Raw genomic sequence first — 8,208 nt, 5'->3', positions numbered from 1 at the left:
CAGTTCCTCTAAAATATTTTCTTACGGCCAAGGAACACCTGCCATGAGATTGTGTTTATTTTTTATGTCTTTTTAATCTGCTTACCAATTTGCAGTTAGAAAACAAAGCAACTAAAGCTGCATTAAGTCTGGAAGCACCATAATCCTCGCTTCTCTCTTAGATCAGCAGCTCTTCTATTGAACAAGTTTAATTGTTTTTTGTTTCTATTTAAGAAGATAGATAAAAACCTTATTTATGAAACTTTCACTAGTAACCTGAAATATCACCACAGAGACAGTGGGTTTTCCCTGTGTTTATTTAGACATCCAATTATTGACATGCCATGCAAGTATGTAGAACTGAGCACAGAAAATAGTGGGTAAGTACTATTAGCAGTTTCATTATAAGCAAATAGATGTAAATCTCAAATTGAATCTCATCATTTCAATGTACAAAGCATGCAAAAGAACAGATTTTTTTTTAATTGCCTCCTCACCTGCAATGAAATAATCCAAAGTAAAGTTTCCCTCATTTGAAAGTTCTAACACTATCAACTGTTATCAACTTTATGTCTTTAAGTGCACATAGGTAGAGTGAACATGCAATTAACTGTCCAAAAAAAGGTGGTTGTGTTAAGAAAAGAAGATGATATTAATAACATGGTAAGACCACCAGCATACATGTGAACTGTCAGGAAAACTGGTATCACGCAATTTATATGGAAACCCAAAGACGTTTGGAGATCAAGTGTATATACTGAGCCATCGCCAATATTAACACCAGATACTGCTTCTAAATTTAGCCAATTTCCTAGGACCTGAAAAAGAAAAGCAAACAACCAGAAACAACAACAATAACAACAACAACAGCAACAAAAAACTGGATAGGGTTTGTGGTGGAAAAAGAGTTCATGAACATCCCAAATTCTTACCCCGGACTAGGAAGTTATTTGAATTTTATAGATGGATCATTTTTCCTTGGAACCCAAACTCAAAGTTCATAAAATGTTATTGTTACAGAGAATGAAATACTATAAGAAATAAATAAGATTTTACAGATTCCTTATTTTAAACACCTCATTTGAGAAATACATCGATTGTGATTCCAAACATGGAAGTGACTCATCTTAACTGTCTCTTCATGATATATCATTCCATGATATATGAGAAATGTGCCTTTGATAACAGTAGAGGAAAATTGCTTTCCAAGAAATGCTTCTGTGTTGATTCTTCCTTCTTTTAGCATTTAGAAAGTCTGGAAGGAAGCATAGTACAGTGTAAAGATATTTATGAGTAGACAAATTGTATTTCAATTCTTGCTTTGTCACTTCCTAAGTGAGTGACTGTGGGTTGATTCTTAACCTTTCTGGACATTTGTTTCTTCAGCCCCTCATAGCGCTCCCTTTAGGCCAAGCACACTACTATGGACTTTATATGGATCATGTTATTCTTATTATGACAGCAATTCTTGGAGATAGGTATTATTATTCCAATTTTTAGATAACAAAATAGTTCACTTTCTAACCTCTTTCCATGTTTTATTTTGGTTTATAGCATTTTGAATTTTGTATTTGTCTTTCAACCTAATTTATAATATCCCCAAACTAGAAATTGTGTCCTTTTTTGGTAACTATGGACACTGCCACTATGTGATCCTTAAAGAATATTAATTTAGTTAAAGAATGAATGAATGAATGAATGAATGAATGAATGAAAGCTGTGAAAATGATGTAGCTATTCAGGATTGGGATTAGGAGTTAAATCCAAGTAATCTGAACACACAATCTTGATGCTTATTTCCTCTTTTACAATGTCTTGGCTGAGTGCTAGGGTGACTATTACATGAGGAATTTCTTATAGTAGGAGTTCAATGGATGCTAAGTCATCTTCCTTCTTACCTCATAGATTTGTGACTCTTGGATCTACTAGAGAAACAAGCACTAGAAGACGGAGTCACCTTGCCCTGGCCAACTCTCAAGGGACTCATTTATACTAGAGAGCTCATTTATTGATTTACAGTGGGTGAATATCTCTTCCTTTGCAGGGAATCTGTTTTTTAAAAAATTAGGATCAGTTATCTGATGCATTTATGGGACCTGATCCAGGAAAATCCATAAAGAAATTATTTTGTCAGAGTTGGCCTCTTTAAGCAATGTAAGCTACTTTTTCAATGTTTCTGATTAGACACTTGATGTGTATTATCGTGATCATTATTAATTAAAATAACATGAGCAACTTCAAAAATGCACAAGTGAGTAATGATGCATAATTTCTAACATTTCCAATGTGCGAATTTTAATCTTGCATGACAAGAGACCGATATCCATGGTAAGAATTGTAGCTATTAAACAATGAGGAACATGACGATGTGAAAGAATTGGAACCCTTGTGCATTGCTGGTAGAAATGGTAAATGACCCAACCACCGTGGGAAACAGTTTGACAGTTCCTCAGAAAGCTACATCCCATACGACCCAGCCATCCCACTTCTAGATATATATTAAAAGAATCAAAAACAAGGACTCAGATAACTATATGCCAATGTTTTTTAAGGCAGTGTAGATAATAGTCAAAACTTGAAAACAACTAACTTAAAAGTCCATCAGCAAATTAATGCATAAGCAGAATGTAATATCTACAAACTATAAAATATTATTCATCTATATAAAAAGGAATGAAGTTCTGATGCATGCTATAATATGAATAAACTTTTAAAAAATTATGCTAAGTGTATGTAGAATAGGCAAATTCATAGAGATAATAAGTAGATTATCACACGAATGGGAAATTATTTCTTAATGAGTTACTGAGATTTTTTTTGGGAGGGGTGATGCAGACATTTTGGAAATAAATAGTAATAATGATTGTACAAACACTGTAATTGTAATTGATACCACTGAATTTTATACTTGAAAATGGTTAAAATGGCATATTTTATGTTATGTATATTTAACCATGATAAGAAAATAGGAAGAAAAAATAACAATGTGATTTTTCATTATTTACTAGCTCCAAATTTAGTAACACTCATAAAGCAGTATACAGTGGAATTTTTGTTAAAAAAAAAAAAAAGAGCCAAACATTTTTGAAAAACAGAACATTGGATAAACTCAAAGGGGTGTTAGGCTGTGATGAAGGAAATGCATGGCTATCAATGGGAACAGGACAAAGGAGAAAATGTGGTGAGAACTGTTTTACTCCCTAATTTAAAGATTTGCAGACTTTTCAAGAGTTATTTCTGGTGACTATTATGGGTCTACTGTGCCACAGATGTTCCCCAAACTAATATCACTGTAATGGTACTTCCCAGCATGATAAGAGGCATCAGAAATCAGCAACTTGGGAAATTTGGGGTCAAGTAGAGTGTATAGACCTCTTTATTGCAGTATCACTCACATTGTTTAATATGCTAATGTACATTACAAATCACCAAGAAAAAAGGATCCTGTCTTCAGCGGTTCTCAAATTTAATTTGCCAGAGAATTCATTTACACAAATTATCAGTAAGATAAACATTTACCCAAGCTGCAGTGCTGTTGGGCCTGCCAAACAGAGTGTCTACTTCTACTTCTTCCTCAAGTAAGAGACCAAGTGTGATACACTATAGTTTTGATTTAAAATATTCTTATCCCTCCTTTCATGAATCAGATAATCCTTCCCTACTTCATCGTTGTTAGGCTTGCTCATGTAACCTGCTCTGGCCAATGAAACGTGAGTGGAATTGCCTGAGAGAGCTCTGAAGAAATAATGTGTGGTACTTAACCCTCATCCAAGAGATGAGAAATGTTCTATATAGAAGCTTCTCTGCCAGCCAAATTAGTGATAGACATCTTCAAAATGTGGAGAGAAAAAAGGGCAAATATCAGTGATCAGAAAGGCATACTGGTAGACCGCATTATTGCTTAAGAATAGTTTCTACCATTCTCTAGGGAGGAATTATATTTTTCCAAAAATATTGAGGTTGGCCATGGATCACATCTGGCCTATGACATAAGAACAGAAGTAATGTGTATTCTGTCCAGTGGGCCATTGTAGGGTATGACTGACCTCTTTTCTCTATCCATGAGACAAGAAATTTTTCACATGAAGGCTGTTCAGTGTGAACCCTAGATTAAAGATGCCATAGAGTAGAACAATAGTTGATCCGATGTCTTACTATGGTTTAAATAAGAAATGAATCATTATTTTAAGTCACTGACATTTTGGCATTATCACCTCAGCATAGTCTACCCTAGCCTGACTAATAAATTAGGAAACACTGCATAGGCTAATTAAGTCTCCCATCATCATAGACCCTGAGTGTTTCAGGAATCGACTTTTAGGGAAAGCCAAACCAATTAGTATCCTTTTCCAGCACTTTTTGAGTTTGAAGAGTTGGTTTCAAGGCCGTAAATATTAAACCTTATTCTTTGGGAAGTTGTCATTAAAGAATTAAGCTATTAAGCTTAGAACAGAAGAGTCACTAATAGAAAAGAGAAAGAGGGAGAGAAACCCTCAATATCATGAATGTCAGATTGTTAACAGATACAGTTGTTCCTGAAGCCAACTGCTCTTCTCAAATTTGGTTATTTAAGCCAATAAATTTGCCTTCACTCACACCATTTTTCTTTTAGCTTATATATACACTGTTATTCCATTACTTAAAAAGGGGGGTGGGGAGTTAAGTATGTTCCTTAACTACAGGGCTTGCCAGAGCTTTTTAATATATACTATTATGCACTGTGTTTCTCCAGGAAACAGCTGTACCACATATAGTTATTCCCCAACATTTTTATTACAGGATCTTCCACTAGAGATTAATGTTTTGCAAAAATATGTTTTGGGAAACTCTGCTCCATAAGTATCTTGTGGCTTCTGAATGTCTTCTGTCACAGAGGGTAGAACTTGAGTTCTCTGTAACCCAAATGAATGTTGTTACAATAATTCAAACTATCAAACTGAGAGGTGTGTTCTAACCACGGTAAGTGAGTTCGTAAGAACATAGTTTATTCATGGGTATATAATATTTAGTATTATTATTTTCTAGAGAAATCACATAAAATTAGTGAACAGATAACTAAGCCTATCGTTAGTTGTCAGAAACTCTAGAAGAGTAACTTATAGATCTAGCTCTTCCCTTCACATGAAGAATCAGATATTTTCAAGAATTTGTGCTGGCTACACAACTTTATTACTATAATTAGGGCACGTTTTCTGGAATATCAGTCCATAAACCATACATCAATTCTCTGAAATCTTTCCTCTTCATACCTTTTAACATGTGAACCCAAACACCCTTCACACCTTGGTCATAAAACACCTGGCCCACATTAGGCCAATCATATTGCCTTTCCTTAGAAATTATAATCAGAGTTATATGGTTGCTTCTGCTTGTACTAGAAATGTAGCATGTAAAATCAGGAGATAATCACATACGTTTTCCACTCTGTGGACAGAAAAACAGGGAAAGAAAATGGGAGCAGATGGTCCGTGAAAAGCCAAGTTTCACATGGTCTTCTGTGTTCAGAAGCCAGTTCCTTTTAAATGAAATTGTGTCTATCGACACCAAAGTAAATAAAACACAAATGGAGCCTAATAATAGTTTCACCTTACTTTTTTCAACAGCACAAAATGGCTTCTACCACTTCAAAGCACCCAAATAAAAACACTGAAAAAGAGCTCTAGAGAAGAAAAGGCAAAATTTCGAAACCATACCAGAGGAAAATTAAAACGAAGGAATATGTTTTTTTAACCCATCAAATATTTGTACAGTTTTATTAACTGTACAAACTCTAGTACATTATTTAATTTCACTTTTCATCAATTTTCTTATCTGTAAAGTAGGGATGATAAGATTAGTATTGGCATCACAAAATCATGCCAAAGATTAAATGAGTTGATACATGGAAGGTATTTATACAAGTGTCAGGCAGACACTAAATGTTTAGTTGTGTATTATCGCTTATATTTCTGCAAATTTCTGGAAGATTCTTGAATATCCTTTGATTCAGTGTTTAGAAGCTGTTAGTTTTCTTTACTTTATTGATGATTTTACATAATTTTATTGTGATATGACTGGTTGTATTTAAGTGTGTGTGTGTGTGTGTGTGTGTGTGTGTGTGTGTGTGTATGTGTGCGCACAAATTATCTGACTTGAGATTTTTGAGTTTTCTCCATTTTGTCAGTTTAATATTGTCATCAAATTTGAGAAGTTTCTGGCCATCATAATTTTAAATATATTGTTTGCTTACCTTTGCTTCTGGGGATTCAGTTGCCTACACAAGTGCCTACTAAACCACTTCATATTTTATTCACTGATACTGAGGTTCTCTTTATGTTTTTCAGGCTTTTTTTTCTCTTTGTGCTTCAGTTTTTAGTTTCTCTTTTTGTGTTTTCAAGTTCACTGATTTTTTTCTTCCACAGTCTCTAATTTGAGGTTAATCTCATTCAGTGAATTTTTCAGTTCAGATATTATATATTTTTTTAAAATGACCTTTTATTTATCTGACCTTCATACTCTAAGCCTGCCCGTTCCATTATTTCCAGCATTTCTGGATATGTATTTAGTCACTACTTCTTATTCTGAATATGAGTCATATTTTCTGCTTCTTGGAATGGTGAGTAATCACTGGCTGCTGTACGTTGTTAAATATATGACATTGTTAAACGTTCAGTTTCATTGCATTGTTTTAAAGAATTTTGGGCAATGCAATTTCATTGCAGTGTTTTAAAGAATTGTTTTAAAGAATTTTGTTCTAGGAGTTATGTACATATTGACTGAATATTTTCAAGACTTGTTTTCAGTCTAAAAAGAATTCTAGTGAAATCTTTTCTTTAGGGACAGTTTAGTGGTAGTGCTAAGGTATGACACTTCTAGGGTCTCTCCTGAATGCCCTTGGTACTTAATAAGAACTGGGCATTTTGCCAGACTGAAACTCAAATGTTTTCAAGCTCTGTGTGAGTTCCTGGAATTATTCAGACTCAGGGAATTTCACAGCCAAAGCTTAAGGAGACTCCCAGGCAGATTGTTTTTCTGCATAGCTTCCCCTTGTATGGAAATCTTTTCTGCAAATTCTAGCTGCCTCATTTTCCCTGAACTCTCGTTTCTGTCGCCTCAACTCAATGAGATCGCACTCTCTGCTTAGTATCCCTCTCACTGCATCACTGTCTAGATATCGCTTCTGGGCAAAACTCTGTGTCAAAGGTATGGCTCACCTTCTTTGCTTTCCTACTCTCAGGGATCACAGTCTTGTGCTACATGTCACCCGCTGTCTGAAAACAGTTTTTAAAAAATGTTTCATAATTTCTATTTTTAAAATTGTTTATAACAGAAGGGTGGAGTCCAGTTCAACTTATTTTATCATGACTGGAAATGAAATTCCCATCATTACTGTTGTGGCTTGTGTAAGTTACAAGAGTGTCTGTTAGTTTTAACAGTTACCTACATTAGTCTTGACTCTGATATTGTCCTGCTGCTGGTACTTCTCTTAGAAAACTAAGACTTTTAGGAAATCCCATGATGTTTTCTAGGCAAAAGTTGTGCTGCTTAGCAAATTATTTTCATCGTATGCTAAATTAGAGCTATTTGTGCTCTAAAAAAAACTTTCCTTCATAGGTTTTAACATATTAATATTAGTTACTATTTATTGGGTACCTACCACATGTGCCATCTTATCTTTTTTTTTAAGGTGAGAAAATATGATTTATTAAAAAGACAGAAAATCTCCCACAGTTGGAAGGGACCTAAAAGAGGTTGCCCCTATCTCATCTTAATGATCTCTAATTTGCCAGATATTCTTGTATATACGATAGATATTATTATTTCATTGTAGAAACTGAATTTTTTATTTAAAACACTGAGTTAATTTACATAACTTATAAGGTTAAGGTCAAGAATCTGAACTCAAGTTTTTCTGCCTGTTTTTCTAGCATGAATCACATAAAAAAGAGAAGCTAAGTTAGGCACTAAAGATTCCAGTCCTGTCTTCCGTTGGTACTCAAAATATTTTCTGTAGAGTGCATTCTGTATCAGACTGTTAATTCTCCACAATGGAATAAGAAGCTTGCTTCAAATGTAAATGAACTAAGCCTCTGAGCAGATTGCTATAGGCTTAGTGACAATTTGTACAGCAAAACTTGTCAATGAAGGAAGCAGTGAATTAGTACTATTTTTTAGACCTTCTGTGGTAAGCTACTTACATCATCATAAACCAATAACAGTTCAAGATTTAGCACGTGGAGTGTCACTGTC

The sequence above is a fragment of the Carlito syrichta genome, unplaced genomic scaffold, assembly GCF_000164805.1.
Source record: "Carlito syrichta isolate Samal-C Ts95f unplaced genomic scaffold, Tarsius_syrichta-2.0.1 Scaffold302338, whole genome shotgun sequence".
NCBI classification, from domain to species: Eukaryota; Metazoa; Chordata; class Mammalia; order Primates; family Tarsiidae; genus Carlito; species Carlito syrichta.
This window is presented reverse-complemented; position numbering follows the sequence as displayed.